Source organism: Armigeres subalbatus, chromosome 3 (genome assembly GCF_024139115.2).
Source record: "Armigeres subalbatus isolate Guangzhou_Male chromosome 3, GZ_Asu_2, whole genome shotgun sequence".
Lineage (NCBI taxonomy): Eukaryota > Metazoa > Arthropoda > Insecta > Diptera > Culicidae > Armigeres > Armigeres subalbatus.
In genome coordinates this window covers 192876607-192896605 of record NC_085141.1, presented here as the reverse complement: position 1 = coordinate 192896605, position 19999 = coordinate 192876607, and positions in this window count along the sequence as shown.

Genomic DNA, 19999 nt, shown 5'->3' with positions numbered 1-19999 from the left:
AAGAATGTAACTGTGATGACTTCCGATTATTTTGGCATTACATACATTTGTTATACCTAGGGATCCTATATTAAGAGACGATTCAGAAACGCCGTTACTTTCGGAAACAAACGCTGCCAGCATTTGCCGCGGCGCAAAATGTTGAAGCTCGAACATGAATTTGCCTACACCTTTCGATTTTTTTATCTAACGTCTAACAGTGCATTATCACTAAAATAAAAGTACAATACAAATGAACAAAATATCATGCATAAACTAGACTACTTCCACTTGGCAATGTAAAATAAATTGTTTATTCGACAAAACTTTTCGTAATTTTTTGCCTTTCTCGTTCAATAAAGTTGAACCGAAAAGCTATCATTTCACTCCAAATTCGAACTTTTTATACAAGTCTCGGAGACCCATGATGTTTCTTATATCAATCGACTCAGCTCGTCGAACAGAATAAATGTCTGCCAGTCCGTGTGTATGTGTGTGTGTGTCTGTGCACACGAAAACAGAAAAACATTAGCCACTTTTTTTATATAGTATTTCTTAACCGATTTTCTCGCAACAAGTTGCATTCGACGTTGATCACTATTGAATATAATCACGATCGGCCATTGCATTCAAAAGTTATGAATAAAATGGTTTGTTAAACCATATTAGCTTGTTTGGTTGATTCGCTATACAGCGTTTGGCGTAATGTAGGCAATTATTTATGATGTTTATCATACTGAGGCGAAGTCGAACGATTGAATCGGGAAAGGCATCGTCACCGCTAAGTGGATTAATCTGTTTTTTTTATTACAATCGCAGTACCTCTCAATCCGTAGCAAAAACAATGTTCATTTGGCTCTAATTTTGTCAGCTCTCAATACTTGATTGGCTCAAGCTCTTGGATATCTCTGAATGTAGGATTCCTAGTTGTACCGTTCAAACTATTCATAGACATCGAATTGAAAACATTGATATCTTCCATTTACAAGGGAGAATAATATAAAAAATGAATCCACAAAAAGAGCAATAATACCCTATCGTGCTTATTCTGCGTCTCGTATGTTTGGATAATTGTCAATTGGGCTTATTCTACGAGTGGAGTGACGTGAGATTGCTCGATTGACGTGAGAAGAGTCGTATAGTCCCATTTGAATAACATGGTCACCTCACGTGAGAATTGCTAAAATCGACTCACCTCACGTCACTCGACTCGTAGAATAAGCCCAAATATCGACTCTTCTCACGTGAGACGACCGTGTAATTCAAATGAGATGGCCGACAGTTCTCACTTCATTCGAAACGCTTTACCTCATACGAGACGCAGAATCAGTGTTGGGAAATGTACAGTAAAACACCGTGATTATGCGAATGTTTACATTTTATCCGGTCAAATTTCTCGCACCGCCCAAACCGAAACAGTTTTCCAAATAAAATGTACGCCTCATCGTGACATTTTTTTTACCGATGAGGCTAACTGTTTGTATGTTCCTGCCTACTGCTGCGTGAGAGTCGAGCCGTCGGTGCAGTCAGCAGATTTCTTGTTTCGGTTCGTGCGCAGCGCAAACAGAACAGAATCGAGTTTAATTACCTGTGGCGCAAAGCCTAGAAAGAATGCTAGCCGTTGGTACTAATTCATTAGTTCTAGTCTCTAAAATGAGCAAGGAGTAAAGAAACAATCATTTACCGCCAAAAACGGTCATACGTCGTGAAATGAGCGTACAGAAACATTAATTGTGGGGAGAGAAAATAATAAAATCATGTGCTGACTGTCGTCTGCTTGGTCGTGGCTGCTGCTGCGGCTGCCGTGTTTTTGTTTTTCTTTTACTTCGTGGCAGATTGAATGATAAAAAGAAATGTCAACCGTTCCCGTCCCTGCGCAGAATAGGCACATAGTTTACATGGTATTCAACTCAAACGTATGTTCGACAATCAGCTGCCACTGCATCAAGATGAATACACAGCTTCTGCCAAGTTTATAGAAGAGAGGAAGGCGGGAATGAAAAATTCATTTTCAGTGCAAAACGAAAACAAACCCGCTGGCTCTCCCATACTAAAATTCAAGATGGCTGAATCGTGAATTTGGCAGATTGGAACACCTAGTGGTGTATTCATCTTGCATCTCAACAAATAAACGAAATTAAAAAAAAAGAAGAAAATGAAAAGAAATAAAGAAAATAAAACATGGTTCGTTGCATTTTTAGTAAAGAATTTCATTCAGAAAACCCATATCAAACGTAAAAAAAAGTTCTCCTAAGGAGGAAAACCGCGATTTTGTCAAACATCCAAAAACTTAACACCGTGACCGTCCCTAATTGTGCGCAATTGAACATTTTGTTTCTATTTTGTTCATATTTATCATAAAAATCGCAGCATTGTAATTTTTCTTCTCAGATTTTGTTTTGTGAAGGTTTAGTGGCGGGACTCTGAATAGAGTAGAAAACTCTGCACCAGGCCTTTGATGATACCGATGATACCGTGGCATAATTCCATTTGAAGCAGTTTGCCAGGCCGTACACGGAACATGTCGTCCAAGATGACGCTGTTGCAACTGAATCAGAGGGATTTACGTTCATAAATAGTCAGAGAAGTTTCATGCTGACTAACATCGTAATAGTTTAAAGTCATTTTTGTCAGAGTCAAATTATTTAGCCAGTTTTTATGCTATTTATACGTCTGTTGTCATTGTACGCTCTCAAAATCGACTGAAGCAATTTATCCGACTCACATGGAACATGTTGCCCAATGCTTCATCGTAGAAACTGAGCCGGAAGTTTTTTTTATCAATAATAAGAAAGTGTTCAATCCCAGATTTATAAAAAAAAGACAAATTAATAACTTTTGAAGCAGTTTTCCAGCCGTACAAGGATCATGTCGTCCATTAAGACAATGTTGAACTGGCTCAAACATTACATTTACAACTCTAATAGATACTTTCCCCTATTATCTCATTCCTAATCATATAGATTGATCTGTAGGATGTCATTCTTGTCGTTATGGTCAGAAGGTATAAAGTATGCGTTCCTTGAATTACTTGGTTTGCCTAAGTTATTGGTTCATCCTGTGTCAATATTATCAAACACAATATATATTATGTCTTGTAAAAAGTGGAAACTGTTCGTGCATTCTGTCTATTTTATTGTTATTCCTTTGTCAAGGTATTACTATTATTAAGTTCTAAGAAGTAGCTTGATCGTTTCCAAACTAACTGTTATTATCTATTATGTATCATTATCATTAGCAGTTATGAGTCAGCTATAGGATTCACTTTTTGGTGGCAAAATAAAGCTTCATCATGCCTATTCCCTACTATTAGTAAAAATTATCGAGAATGAAGCCATCATAAGATTGTTCATATACCATCATTATAACGTGTGGTATTTTTTATTATGGCTCTTCAAAGTGAGACATAACAAAATAAGACTGGCACCACGTTCCAAGTTCAAAAAAAAAAACTTCTACTCAGTGAATCCAGTAGTAATTTCCCTACTAATGTCTTGAATACATTGTGTATCAATAAATGCCTAGCCAGCTTAGTATAAGCGTGGCTACGACTAATCGTCACAGGCAACGCATCAGAAAAGTATTGCCGAAAAGAAGAGAACTCATATCATTATCACTGATAAAAAGGGCCTCTGCCTGACTGCACTACCATTCAAGGCTCCAAGACACGATGTCCGTTGGATCACATGCAAATGCCGTAAATTAGTGCGTCAATGCCAGATATGTAACGCGGCACCAAACAAAAATAGTCAACATGTGATACCACCACGACAGGATATGTCTTTGGTTGCCATATCAGTGCTAATGGCGTAAAGCCGAGCCACCGCGGCAAGGTAACATACCCGAGGGGAAGGTTTTTCTTCTCAGAATTATTGATAACATATCCGAATTTATTACAATATCAATAATATGTGGGTTTTAGATTTATATTTGTTTTAATTACTTTATTTCCGTGATTTTTTATTCTTATTATAAGTTCATCAGGATCTTCTTCTTCTTCTTATTGGCATTACATCCCCACACTGGGACAGAGCCGACAGAGCAGCTTAGTGTTCATTAAGCACTTCCACAGTTATTAACTGCAAGGTTTCTAAGCCAGGTTACCATTTTTGCATTCGTATATCACGATGATACTTTTATGCCCAGGGAAGTCGAGACATTTTCCAATCCGAAAATTGCCTAGACCGGCACCGGGAATTGAACCCAGCCACCCTCAGCATGGTCTTGCTTTGTAGCCGCGCGTCTTACCGCACGGCTAAGGAGGGCCCCAAGTTCATCAGGATATTCTAGTTTTTGACACATGGCTCCGTAAGAAGATCATTGAGATGGATAATTTGTCCAAGCGTTTTGCTATCCACCCCTGAAAGGTAAAACCTCATCGTCAACAAGCTTGGGGAATATCACACGTTCGCTAATCTATCAGATCAAGTGACGGAATTTGGATCAGAAAGTACTTAATTTTATAAAACGAAGCAATTTTATCCCGATTTGTGACTAGGGGGTTTCTTAGGAAATCATCGGCCTCATCGAAGCACAGTACGAGGCCTTTTCGTGTAGAGTGCTGCACAATGGGGTCTTGTCCGACCCTATCCGGGTCGTAGCTGGTGTGAGGCAAGGATGTATTCTATCACCGTTACTGTTCCTCATCGTAATCGATGAGATTCTGGTAGATGCGATTGACCGTGAACCAAACCGCGGGCTGTTATGGCAGCCTTTAACCATGGAGCACCTAAACGACTTCGAATTGGCTTATGACGTTGCACTCCTCGCGCAACGGCGCTCTGATGTGCAGAGTAAGCTCAACGACCTTGCCGAGCGCTCTTCCTCGGCAGGTTTAGTTATCAACGTCAACAAAACCAAATCGTTGGATGTAAACACGGTGACTCCTTCCAGTTTCACAGTAGCCGGGTAACCAGTGGAGAATGTTGAAAGCTTCCAATATCTTGGTAGCCAAATGGCGTCAGACGGCGCGGCGGTACCAAGATCGACATAGGCGCACGGATCAAGAAAGCAAGGGCTGCCTTTGCGAGTTTAAGAAATATCTGGAAAAACAGGCAGATAAGTGAACGCACCAAAATACGAATTTTCATTTCTAACGTGAAATCTGTGCTGTTATACGCCAGCGAAACATGGTGTGTATCAGTGGAGAACACTCAACGGCTGCAGGTGTTCATTAACAGATGCCTGCGGTATATAATTCGGGCCTGGTGGCCTCACAACTGGATCTCAAGCAACGAGCTCCATCTTCGTTGTCACCAGAGGCCGATAGCAACAGAAATTCGGGATCGGGAGTGGGGCTGGGTCGGCCACACTCTACGTAGGGGCGGAAACGAAATCTGTAAACAAGCATTAGACTGGAACCCAGCGGGACATCGCAGCAGAGGCAGACCCAGAGGCTCATGGCGGCGAAGCCTCAATAAAGAAATAAAAGAAGTCGACCGAAATCTAACCTGGCAACAGGTTAAAGCGATAGCCGGGCAACGCTCAGGATGGAGATCTTTCAAGTCGGCCATTTGCACCACCGGAGGTGTACAGGAGCCATAAGATTAAACTAAACAAACAGAGTTAACTTATATTACTAGGCAATTTTAAATAAATTTTTAAAATTCATCCAGTTTTATTCGAAAAAAAAAAATGTGGATGACTTATTTCGATACAGACCTTATGCCTAATTTCGGGCACAAAACTAAAGTTTAAGACTTTGAAATACATAAATACAATACACAAAGTTTCACACTTTTCAAAAGTAATGACGAATAAACATCCAACGTCCATCCAATAAACATTATGCTCCAACGGAGCATAATAAATACAAATATTTCCAAACGTAGCCACTTTTGGACAATAAAATATTAATGTTCTTCGTCTCTGTGCTAAGCAGAAGCAAATGACGGGTGGCCATTAAAAATCGGGAATGGAAAGAATGGCTCGGAAAGAAAACTACAAAGCAGTAGAGTTAACTCTGATATACGTTATATAAAGAGTTGGTCTTAGTCTTTAAACTTAGATTAATGAATAATAGCATATGGTCCGTGGTCCGCCGTGCGGTGTAGTTTAATCTTGCAGGCATCACATGACCGCTAGACGGATGCTTCTGATCCTTATTGATGAGTTTTTTTTTTTTTATTTGCTAATTATCTAAGTACATGCATTTATCTCTTAGACTAGGTGTTCCGTGTTTTCTTAACACTATCATCCTTATTTGCTATGTTACGCTTTTAGTTATTATTAATACATTTCAATTGCCTCTGGCAGTTAGGATATTTCCTCTGGTTGAATTAAACCATGTAGGAATTACAATGTTTTCTACTTAAACTAAACTTAACCTAATTGACACTAAGGGTACAAGGAGCTAATCGTTGCAATAGAAAATTGCAACGATTTTTGTCTAAAATTCGAAATTATTTTGTTGGACATTTGTTGCAATGTCTCAATATTAGAAATTCTATGAAGTTCATTGGTACTATACCACGGAGGCAACTTCAGAATCATTTTCAAAATTTTATTTTGAATCCTCAGAAGTGCCTTCTATCTGGTATGGTAGCAACTAGTCCATATTGGCACAGCATACAAACATGGCTGGTCTGAAGTTTGTCAATCAAAAGTTTGTTCTTAAGACAAAGTTTTGATTTTCTGTTTATAAGTGGATATAGACACTTAATATATTTGTTATATTTGGTTTGAAGGCCTTCAATGTGATTTTTAAAGTTAATTTTTGATCTAGCAGAAGTCCGAAATATTTAGCTTCGCTAGACCAATTAATTGGAACCCCATTCATAGTGACAATATGTCTGCTAGAAGGTTTCAAATAAGAAGCTCTCGGCTTATGTGGGAAAATTATAAACTGAGTTTTGGAAGCATTCGGGGAAATTTTCCATTTTAGCAAGTAAGTGGAGAAAACATACAAACTTTTTTGCAATCTGCTACAAATGACTCGAAGGCTTCGCCTTTTGGCTGAAAGGCCCGTGTCATCTGCAAACAAAGATTTTTGACACCCTGGTGGTAAATCAGGTAAGTCAGAAGTAAAAATGTTAAGGTACACTGGGGGAAGTGGAAAAGGAAAAATCGAACACTAAGTGTACGTAAAATCTATATGTTCGCTCCAAAGATGAACTTTTTGAAGGAAAAATGGGACTTACAGGGTTATAAACTAATCAACTTAGTTTAACGAATTGAGATGATGTCTGTATGTGCGTATTTGTAAGTATGTGTAAGTATGCGCAAAGCACGTACAAAATTATCAGCTATTCTTAAGCACTTGTCCTTAACCAATTTGTTCGCAAAAAAAATTGCATTCAACGGTGATGCTTGTTATCAATAAAAATTAATGTGAATTTCAGAATATATTTACCTTTATTTATTTATCATCAGACTAAGGCCGGAGTGGCCTGTGCTGCACATAAAAGACTTCTCCATTCAGCTCGGTTCATGGCTGCACTTCGCCAACCACGCAGTCTGCGGAGGGTCCGCAAGTCGTCCTCCACCTGATCGATCCACCTTGCCCGCTGTGCACCTCGCCTTCTTGTTCCCGTCGGATCGTTGTCGAGAACCATTTTCACCGGATTACTGTCCGACATTCTGGCTACGTGCCCGGCCCACCGCAGTCTTCCGATTTTCGCGGTGTGAACGATGGATGGTTCTCCCAACAGCTGATGCAACTCGTGGTTCATTCGCCTCCTCCACGTACCGTCCGCCATCTGCAACCCACCATAGATGGTTCCTTTCGAAAACTCCCAGTGCGCGTTGGTCCTCCACGAGCATCGTCCAGGTCTCGTGTCCGTAGAGAACTACCGGTCTTATAAGCGTTTTGTAGATAGTCAGTTTGGTACGGCGGCGAACTCTATTCGATCGGAGCGTCTTGCGGAGTCCAAAGTACGTACGATTTCCAGCCACTATGCGTCTCCGAATTTCTCTGCTGGTATCGTTATCGGCGGTCACCAGTGAGCCCAAGTACACGAATTCTTCAACCACCTCGATTTCGTCACCACCGATACAAACTCGTGGTGGGTGGCTCACATTGACCTCTCTTGAGCCTCTTCCTATCATGTACTTCGTCTTCGACGTGTTGATGACTAGTCCAATCCGTTTAGCTTCGCTTTTCAGTCTGATGTAGGCTTCCTCCATCCTCTCAAAGTTACGTGCAATGATATCAATGTCGTCGGCGAAACCAAATAACTGGACGGACTTCGTGAAAATCGTACCACTCGTGTCAATCCCTGCCCTTCGTATTACTCCCTCCAAAGCGATGTTGAATAGCAGAAACGAAAGACCATCACCTTGCCGTAACCCTCTACGGGTTTCGAAGGGACTCGAGAATGCCCCTGAAACTCGAACTACGCACATCACCCGATCCATCGTCGCCTTGATCAACCGTATCAGTTTATCCGGAAATCCGTTTTCGTGCATTAGCTGCCATAGCTGGTCCCGATCGATTGTATCATATGCGGCTTTGAAGTCGATAAATAGATGATGTGTGGGCACGTTGTATTCGCGGCATTTCTGCAATACCTGACGTATGGCGAACACCTGGTCTGTGGTAGAGCGTTCACCCATAAATCCCGCCTGGTACTGCCCCACGAACTCTCTTGCAATTGGTGTTAGTCGACGGCATAAAATTTGGGAGAGTACCTTGTAGGCGGCGTTCAGCAATGTGATTGCGCGGTAGTTGCTACAATCCAGCTTATCGCCCTTTTTGAATATATTTACCTATGAGTGCTATTTTTAACTTTTTAATACATTTTTTTTTCATATGTGAAACATGTGAAAGGCATCAATACCGATAGGTGGATTAATCAGGTATTTTCTCATTTATATTAGTCCAATTACCACTGGAGTCACAATGATAACAAAGAAGGAACATATGAAGATTCACACCTATCGAAATAAACCCTGGAGGGAAGAAAAAAATTGCGTAATTGGAGTATTATCCACTTCCCCCACAGTGTTTGATACCAGGGGTAAGTGTAAAATCTTTGAATTATTTGCTTTCATGGTACAAACCACTACAAATTGAATGGGATTAGTTTAATTGTATTGTAATAGTAACCTGTGATATAAATTCACTTGAAAAAGGGACAATTGGTGCAAATAAGAATTGATTTTATGAATGCAAAAATCAACTTTTCGCGAAACCTACACTCAAAATAATTTTCACTTAAGAGTTACATGAAAACATATGCGGATATTTTCCATCTAGTTTCGTTTGTAGAAGTTAAATGATTTGGTAGTGATGGTACTCACTGCTCTCAGTTCACTAAAAAATGTAATTAAATTTAAGTGAATTGAAGATTCAACAAATACATAGATTTTAAGTGAATTTGCATTATAGTTTGCGCAACACCCTTGTTAGTTTTAATAATTCTCGTCCACTAGAAGCGGATGAGACCAAAAATAGAGTATGAAATATGTATTTCACTCTCAAAGACTTATTTTTGAAAATTGCTCTTATGATGTTAGCGATTGATGCAAAACATACACTTCTGTCTGAGTACCCCACTCACGTGTTTTTCATACATTCGTGACAAGTAGTATTCACTAGAAAATAACATAGATATTGTTTTCTACGTTTACATTTAAATTTCACTACATTTCTTTTTGGTATGCATATGACATGTGAGTAGGTTTTATTAGACACAAGTAAGGTCGTCAGAAATTTCGATTTTTAAAGCCTACTTGATTTTTATAGTAGAAATTAAGTGACAATTATTTTGAGTGTAAAATAACAGTTCAAGCGTTAACCATGTTAGTGTATGTATTATACAAATCTCAACAAAGTATTAGTGAGAGCATCGAAGTTTATTCTTGCATAATCTTATGATGTGGTAAAAACTGTGAAGTATGTAAAATTCCAATTTTTCGAGTTGATTTTTACACTTACCCCCTTTTTCCACTTCCCCCAGTGTACCTTATATAATATGGGCCCAGTATGCTGCCTTGGGGAACACCAGCTCTAACAGGTAATCTATCAGATTTAGAATTCTGATAGTTTACCTGCAGTGAGCGATCTGATAAATAATTTTGGATCAGTTTAATAATGTACAGAGGAAAATTAAAATTCATCAATTTTACAATCAAACCTTCATGCCAAACACTGTCAAATGCTTTCTCTATATCAAGAAGAGCAACTCCAGTCGAATATCCTTCAGATTTGTTGAACCGAATTAAGTTCGTAACTCTTAATAACTGATGAGTGGTTGAATGCCCATGGCGAATATCAAATTGCTCATCAGCAAAAATAGAATTGTCATTAATATGAACCATCATTCTATTTAAAATAATCTTTTCAAACAGTTTGCTTATTGAAGAAAGCAAACTGATTGGGCGATAACTAGAGGCCTCAGCTGGATTTTTGTCCGGCTTCAAAATTGGAACAACTTTGGCGTTTTTCCATTTATCTGGGCTATTGATGAGTTGCTTCGTGTCTTTGGCCTTCCAATCTCAGCTCAGTTGAATCCTGAATCATTTAACAGTTTTCAAAACATTTTCCTGTTTGAAATTGTTCACCGTTTCATTTTCCCTCGATATTTGAACGCTTGAAATAATTGTACAATGCGAGTCGCAGCACTTCCTGTTTTGACGGCATGTTTTAAACAACTGAACATGTTGGAGCAAGAGTGTGTGAGCAACATTTTATGTATCTTCTACGGATTCATTCATAAAAGGAAATATTTCTCTGAAAACATTACTGTTCTCATAGATAAGTATTGAAGTATTGAAATTCTCGTTTTTTAGTGGCCACCCGTTATGGCGGTCGATGGGGCCAAACTGACCAAATTGAAATAATTTTATTTGGTGTACTAAACCAAGTTCGTTTTTCAAATAATTCTTTCGTGAAAAGCATTCAACAACAATAATATTGTGTACGGTACCTAAAAAATAAAAATAAAATAATATTATGATGCGTGAAGTTAGGGCGTGCGCGAAATTAGGGCACATCACGGTATGCGCATACTTTCAAGATGAATCACGATCGGAAGAATATGAAATACAAACAAAATCAAATTGTTCTCTCTATGGATCTGGTAAGAAGGGCATACCAGATTCGTTGAGCTGCAGCAATGTATATACATAATCCTGGAGAGTACTCTAAAAATACGCTAAGCCGGGGCACTAAGGAATTAAAACATTCAGGACCAACCGTCTCACAGTGGGACGGATTGAAAAAAAGACGGTCAAAAGTACAAATATGGCTTAAAATTAGAACAAATGGGTTTATTATACTTAATGTGATAAAATTTTATCATTTTCAACTACATTCATAACGAGTGTTGTGATTGTAGCATTCAGTACATATACATACATTTTCATGTATTTTACGTCATTTTCAAATGCCTCGGAAAAAACCTGCGGGCCCTAAATTTCGTTTAGTTTAAAAATATATAATGTAAAGTAGTAGCCATGCGATTTTCAGCGCTGGGTAATGATGGGTAAATTGTTTTCTGACCACATGAAAACACCACGAAATGAGTAAATTTCGAAATAAGCCCAAATTCAACTCCATAAGCCAAGGGTAAATATTTCATGAATTTGTGATACAATGTATGCAATTGATAGTTGATTATGTTATCTTTGAAGATGTATTGAGTTTGAAATGATTGAATAACAAATTTGAAAAATATTGCAAAGATAACATACTTCATATTAATATATTATCAATGGTGTTAAAAACAGTTTTCATGCCAACTTCAAAGGTACCCCAATGGGCACAATATCGTCAAATTGACTCAACCAAAGTTTTTTTACAATGTTTTATAACCTGTATAATGCGAGAAAAATATTAAAAAAATAGAATACATCATTTTGGAAAATGACCTTTTGACCCTCTTTCTAAGGATTCGTCCCTCTGTGTGTCTGTCTTAACAAGGCCTTGACTAAGCAAGAGGAAGACGGATCGCATCGAATGGATAATTGAGACGACAAGAAAGGGCTTTCGGGTGGACTCCTAACGTCTGAAAACTCCGGTAACTTATTTTCTTAAGTCCACTGAAAGAGCAAGTTTTTTGACCGACATCCCAATATTTCCCGGAGAAACCTGAGTGCTTTTTCGAAACAGCGGACCTGTATAACGAAAAGCAAATTTCGAAGCTGGTTTGATGAGGTGGACCAAAATATTAAAAAAAAAACTGGCTCACCACAAGATGCCATGAGGGATCCAACTAGAATCTAAAATATGGATGCCTGCCCATTCGACTTGTGCCAAAAATTGAGTGTGTTTTTAAGGAAACTGGCGAACAATATGTGCACGCTATCGAAATAAGCTTCTTGGATAGGTGATCTCCATGTGGCCTTGTTGATATTTTTGCGGGGGAAGAAAGTACTTCAGACTACCATTCCGCGGGTGACCGTTGGTCGTATGCATCCATGGGCGTAGCCAGAATTTCGAGAAGGGGGGGCCAACTTATTTGGTCTTCTAAATCGTAGTTTTATAGTAGTTTTATAAAAACACATGAATATCAACACATGAAACCAAATCCAAACCAAATCGAAACAATAATGATTAAAACAATAATGGATTTAAAAATGCGTGATTTATTGCTCATCAGATATTTTTAAATAAAGTGAGAAAAATATTAACGAACTTGGTGTTCAGAAAGAATATAAAATCGGCTATAACAATTATTATAAAAATCTTGCATTCTTCCATAAGTTTAAGAAAACTAGAACCACACATCTGAATTTTTAAACAAATCCTCTCTGAAATAATATTTATTATAAAATAGGCAGAAAAATCAATATGCAAGCTTTCTCCAGGAATTCCTTCGACAACTGCTTCTGGCATTCTATCCGAAATTCTATCAGGGTTTCTTTAGGAATGCCTCCAGCAACTTCTTCGGCAATGTCTTCAGGAATTCCACCATAAATTAAGAATAAGAATATTCCGTGGAAATTCCGCAGAATGGCAGTAAACATTCCTGGGAATTTCACGAAAAATCTTCGAATTTCTTGTGTAAATTCCATAAAATTTACCGTGAATTGTTTCGAATAATTTCTTGTGAAAATTTCAAAGAATTCCACCTGAAATTTATACAGAAATTATACCGAAAATGAAATCAACAATGGAATTTTCGGAGGAATTCTTAGATTAATTCTCTATGAAATCCTGAAAGAATTCCGGTGGAAACTTCAAGATTTCCACTGAGAGATCCTCCGGGAATTCTTCCAGGAGTTCCACCGGTATTTCCACCAAGAATTTTTCTAGGATTTTCTTCGAGAATTATTCCGGTAGTTCTAACGGCAGTTCCTTTGAAAATTCTTCCGGGAATTTCGGCAGAATTGGAATTTATTTAGGCTTATTCAGGAATTTATATAGATTTTCCACCAGAAGCTCCTCCGAAAATTTCTCTGCGAGCTCCTCAGGGAATTCTCCGAGAGGTCCTCTGATGATGATGATGGTCCAGCTACAAACCCCAACAAAGGTTTCAGCTAGACGAGATTTGTCTATAAGATGAATTCTCTTGTTTCCGAGAATGCTTCTGGTAGTTTCCCCGGAAATTCCTCCGGGAGTTCCATCCAGAAAATTATTCAGGCTTTTTTCAGGAAATCATTTAGGCTTTCTTCAGAAATAAAGCTGGAAATTCCTCACGAAGTTCTTCCGATAGTTTCTCTGGGAGCTCATCCGGGAGGTCCTCTTGGAATTTCTCTAGGAGTTCCTCCTAAAATTCCTCCGGGAGTTCTTACGGGAGATCTTACGGGAGCTCCTCCGGCAGTTCCTTCGGGAATTCCTCCAGGAGATCCACCAGCAGTTTCTACGAGAATCCCTCCGGGAGTTTCGCCGGCAGTTTCTCCGGGTGTTTCTCTGAAAAGGAACTCCCGGAGGAAATCCCAAAGTAATTTCCGGAGGAACTCCCGGGGAATTTTCTATAGGAATTCCCGGAGGAATTATCAGAAGAATTCTCGGAGGAACTGCCGGTGGAACTTTTGGAGGAATTTATTGAAGAACTACAGGAAGAATTTCCGGAGGAAATACTGGAGGAACTCTTATAAGAATTCTAGGATGAACTCCCAAAGGAACTTCCGTAAGAATTCCAGGAGGAACTCCTGGAAGAATTCTTAAAAGAACCTCCCGGAGGAATTCCCGTAAGAACTCCCAGAGAAATTCTCCGAGGAACTTCTGGAGGAATTTGTAGATAAATGCCTAAAGAAATGCTAAATGAATTCCTGGAAGAAAGCCTGATTGAATTCCCGAAGGAACTACTGGTGGAACTTCAGAGGAACATCCGGTGGAATACCCTAGAGAAAGAGAAAAAATATTTCTGAAAGAACTTCCGAAATCCCATTTCCCGTGAAATTCCTGCCGAATATCGTCGAGGAATTCCCTGTAAAGTTCCTGAAGTATTACCGAAGAATTTCTTGGAAAAACTCCTGGAAGAACTCCCGGAGGAACTCCCACAAGCACTTCCGGAGGAATTCCCACATGGAAGTCCTGAAATAATTCTTAGAGAAGTTCCTGAAGAAATTTTCGAAAAAAAAATCTGAAGGAATTTGCAGAAAAATACCAGGAGGAATTAATGCAGAAATTCCCAGATGAAATCCTGAAAGTATTCCCAGATGAATTGCTGAAGAAAATCTTTGCAGATTGTTCCGATGAAATTTCTGGAAGAACTCTTGGCAGATATCCGAGTAAATTCCGAGTTCCGAAAAACTCCCGAAAAAATACCTGTAAGAATTTCTGGGGAAATACTTGGACGAATTCCAGGAGTAATTCATGAAGATATTTCTAGAGGATTTCTTGGAGGATATTCTGCAGTAATTGCGAAAAGAATTCCAGATTGGAATGCTAGATGATTTCGCTATTGAATGTTTGGAGGTATTCCCGGAAAATTTCCTGGAAGTAATCCCGGAGGAATTAAGGTCACTCCTGACGGAATCCAAGTTTCAAAGTGCTCGCGTTCTCGGGGGCACACCTCTCGATACGGAGGCGGCGCACAACTGTCATTTTTGTTGACTTAGCTTTGCTGCGCCGTAGCATGCGTGAAATAATAAAAATGTCAGTTGTGCGTTGCTTCCGTATCGAGTGGTGTGCCCCCGAAAACGCGAGCACTTTGAAACCTGGATGCCGTCAGGAGTGACCTCAAAGGAAGAGTTCCGAGAGGAATGCCCGGAGAAGTTACTGGAAGAATTTCCCAAGGAATTTCTTATAGATTTACAAGTGAAATTATTTATGGAGCTAAATCGGAGGATTTCCGTCATAAACTTTTGAAGAAACTTCTGGTAGAATTTTGGGAAGAGATTCCGTATGTATTCTTGACGGAACTCTCAAATGCATGCCTGAAGGAAATGCCGGATTCTTCCTGAAGAGAGAATACCCGAAGAAATATGTAGAAGGGAATCTTGGAGAGAAGAAAAGAAATCTTCAAGGAATTTCCTCGTGAATTTCCTAAAAAAAATTTAGTGGGGGTTTCTAGATAAGGAGGAATTACAATTACATGAGAAGGATTTTCGAACGATTTTCAGAGGAATTTGTGGATAACTTTCCGGAGGAATTCAGAAGTTCCCAGGGGAGCTTCTAGAAGGATTTCAAGGAGAATTTTTGAGCCCGAAATGTTTCGAGTTGTTTTGAACTTTCATATATTATGGATCCTGGATGCCCTAATAAGTTTTGGGAATCTTTTGAATTTCAACCACCTATTTCTGTATGTGATTGGATCGTAAAGTGCACATGTTTGAGGGAATTCATTTCAGTACCCGTTCAATCATTCCAAAATTTAGGGGGGGGGCGACGGCCCCCCCTGCCCCCCCCCCCCTTGGCTACGCCCTTGTATGCATCGTTGGTCGCTGTCATTCGATACGGTATGCAGACTGTATAGACGAATCCAAGTAAAAATAAGAAGAAGACACACGACGGTGTTAACTTTGACAGATCCTACAGCACAGCATAGGAAGATCATTTTAAAATGCTTACAATAAATTCTAGACAAAATGTAATTAAAATCTGATTGATGTACGATACGGAAAAAGTTCTGAATTACATATTCGGAAGCTTATCTCAATTTTTTGAATATTTTCCAAAAATATATCTATCATACAGTTCGGAACTTTTTCCGTATCATACTTCAATCAGATTTTAATTACATTTTGTCTAGAATTTATTATAAGCATTTTAAAATGATCTTCCTATGCTGTGCTGTAGGATCTGTCAAAGTTAACACCGTCGTGTGTCTTCTTCTTATTTTTACTTGGATTCGTCTATATTTCCTCCCTTCCTATCCGAGCGTTTATGTCACCGATGACATTTGTAACATCCCGCAGTGGGCATCCATCATATGTCTGCTTCAGCTGTGCAGGGAACGCTTCTTTCTCGTCGTTGGGTCGCCCTTCGTGTGGGCAGTGCTCTTTGGTGATGCTATAATTAGAAAAAGGCCTTTTATCCTTAGCTTGCACATCTAAGCGCTAATTGGCTGCCACTCAATCACGCGTTAGCGCATCTTGCCCAGCACTATGACGCTGGTTCCCAGCTCGTCGGTGGTGCCACAGCTTTGGAAGAAGGAAGCCTCTCGATGCCCGCTTTTTCACACTTACTGTCCTGTTCAGCAGATTTTTTTAGTGCTACGATGTCGAAGTACCACAACTCGCAGTTGACCTGGGGAGGGATCGTCAAGCCTTTGGACATAGTCCCTGCAGCCCAAAAGCCCTGTGATTGAATACGGGATGCCTATCTGGGAGAGCTGTGCTCACTACCACTCACCATCAACAATTTCAAAGGGTACAAAACAAGTTTTTCTCAAAGATTTCAATAGGAAATGAATCACCTTTTAGAATAATAGTTATTTGGCAAAAAATAGTGGAAAAAGAAAAAAAAAGTTTGATTGTAAATCAATAGTTCCTTGATTATTTTCAATAGTTTAACTATTTAGACTCGAATTTGCAGTCTGATGTAACTATAAAGATGTGCAAAATTTGATGGTGCTCTACAGACACGGAAGTCACGTTAAGTCAATTACACATCGCATGAATAATTTTTTATACATGACGACGATGGCACGACAAAATAGCAATTTGAGTGAAAATTCCATGTGTCCATGTGTACTGTCTTTTATTCTCTTATATATGAGTGTAGAACATGGTGCACAGTCCCACTTTCGTTTCGTGGAACTAAACGTTCGCACCATTAATTCCTTTGAACAAACCTCCTGTAGCGCTACGCTGCCGAATCCACGGTCCTTGAGCACATCGGCGAGTATGCGTGTGCTCCCGATGAAGTTTATAGATTTGCAGTTCCATTGGTCCATTTGCAGTGGTTTTCGACCGTACTCTCTTGTTGATTATTCGTTGCGTAAGTTTTTTTAAGGCATGCTTGCAGGGCCTGATACCAAACCACCTAAATTGCATGAGGACCATGGTGCAAAGTTTCACTGACGATGATCAGTCGCTCCTTATTCGGAGAACAGACGCTGTTGTGAGCCGCTCCTAACATGGAGAACTGAAGCTCAGTAAGTTTTGCACCTCCGGAGAACAGAGCAAACCCCCTTTCGCTGCCAGCATACGACCATAGTTCCCACCGGGGTTGGTTACCCGATCTTCCCTAAGGTTGCTTGTATCCCGGCCAGCGCCACGAGGAGGAGTTGCTGCGTAAAAGGCTAAGGACCGCGAAATGGGGTCTATTTTATTCCTTCAGGTACGCGAAGTACTAATGGTACGCGTTACCCAGAGAGAGCATGTACACTGGGGTCGCTTTTTACGCGATTTTTTACCGGGAATTTTGGGATTTACGCGTTTTTTACGCGGATTTTCGAAAAAGTCTTGAAATCACGTGAAAATTGTAAAAAGTTGTTTTTTGATCGATTTTTGCAACAGTCGTTTTATATATTATTAATATTCTAAGTCTTTTTCAAGGGAACTAATTATGGCCTGCAAGGAGGAGTTACTGGCTTACAACGGTACTTCAATAGAGTGGCATCGTTGTTTGACTTCAACAGTACACGTGATATGGTTCGTCATAAGTTTTAGTCATTCTTTTCTAACAGGTCTCCGTGATACTGTGAAGATTAATGTAGATTATTGATTGTTATTTTTGTTTTATTTTTATTTTGTGTTACTTTTATTTGCTGACCTGATTTGTATCTCTGTTTTTTTTTGTTTTATATTATTACCAACACCATTGGGGCTATCTTAAGCCTGTTGATGGATGAGAAGAATAAATAAATAAATAAGGGAAAACACTTTGAGTATTTAATGGTGGTACGATGCTGGGTCATTAGATCGAAGGCCGTCAGTCCCGAAGGTCATTTGGCCACAACCTTTAGGCCGAATGAGAAGTGAGAAATGAGAAAAAAGGTGTAATATGTGAGAAGTGAGTAGCAAAAAGGTAGAAGTGAGAAGGGAGAAGTAAGAAGCGAGAAGTGTGAAGTGAGAAGCGTGAAGTAAGAAGTGAGAAGCAAGAAGTGATAAGTGATATGTGAGGGGTGACAAGTGAGAATTGAGAAGTGATATGTGAGAAGTGATAAATGTTCTCACTTATGAGAATGAGAAGTGATTTGTGAGAAGTGAGAACTTCAGAGAAGAGAGGAGTGTAAAGTGAGAAGCGAGAAGTGAGAAATAAGAAGGGAGAAAGGAAGTGATAAGTGAAAAGCGAAGAGTTAGAAGTGAGAAGCGATAAGTGAGAAGTAACAAATGAGAAATTAGATACGATAAGTGAGATTTAAGATGAGAGAAGTGAGAAGCGAGAAGAGAGAAGTAGGAAGTACGAAGTGAAAAATAAGAAGTGCGAAGTAAATAGTTTAAAGTGAGATGTGAGGAGTAAGAAGTGAATAGTGATTAGTAAGAACTGAGAAATGAGAAACGAGTGGTGTGAAACGAGAAGCGAAAAATGAGAAGCGTAAAAAGTGGATGAGATGTAAGATGTGTGAAATGAGAAGTGAAAAGTGAGAAGTAAGAAAACGGTAGCGAGAAGTGAAATGTGAGATTTGCGAAGTGTGAAGTAAGGAGTGGTATGCGAGTAGTGAGAAGTAAAAGGTGAGCAGTGGAAAGTGATTTTTGAAAAGTGAAAAGTGAGAAGTAAATAGTGAGAAGTGAGATGTGAGAAATCAGAAGTGAGAAATGAGAAGTGAGAAGTAATATGTAAGATGTGAGATGTAAGAAGTGAGAAACAAGAAGGGAGAAGCGAAAAGGGAGAAATGAGTAGGTAGAAATGAGAAATTAGAAGTGAGAAGTAAGAAGCGAGAAGTGAGAAGTAAGAAGTGGGAAATGAAAAGTGAAAACTAAGAAGCGGAAAGTCAGAAGTGAGAGGCGAAAAGTGATTAGTGAGAAGTGAGAAATGAGATAAATAATAAATATTCGAAAAAAGAGAAATGATAAGTGAGAGCCAAGAAATGAGAAGCTACAACTGAGAAGTGAGAAATTCGATACGGGAAGTGAGATGTAAGATGTGAGAAGCGAGAAGTGAGAAACGAGAAGTGATAAGTGAGAGCCGAGAAGCGGGTTGGATTGGAAGCGACAAATTCGAAGTGAGATTGAGAAGTGAGAAATTCAATACGAGAAGTGAGATGTAAGTGAGATGTAGATCCGAGAAGTGGGTTGGAAGCGACAAATTGGACGAGAGAAATAAGAAGCCAGAACTGAGTTGTGAGAAGTGAGATGTGAGAAGTGAGGAGCGAGAAATGAAAAGTAGTAAGATGTGAGAAGTGAAGGCAAGAAGGGTGAAGTTAGAAGATAGAAGTGGGGATAGAGAAGTTAGAAGTGAGAAGCGAGAAGTGGAAAGTAAGAAGTGAGGAGTGAAGTATGAGAAGTGCGAGGCGAGAAGTGAATAGTGAGAAATGAGAAATGAGATAAAGATGTGAAGATATGTAAAAAGTTAGAGGTGAGAAACGAGAAGTGATAAGTGAGAGCCGAGAAATGAGAAGCTATAAGTGAGAAGTGAGAAGTAAGAAATTTGATACGAGAAGGGCAATGTAAAATGTGAGAAGTGAGAAGTGAGTAACGAGAAGTGATAAGTGAGAAGTGAATGGAGAGAAGTGAGTTGTGAGAAGTGAGGAGTGAGAAATAAAAAGCAATATGTGAGATGTGAGAAGTGAGAAGCAAAAAG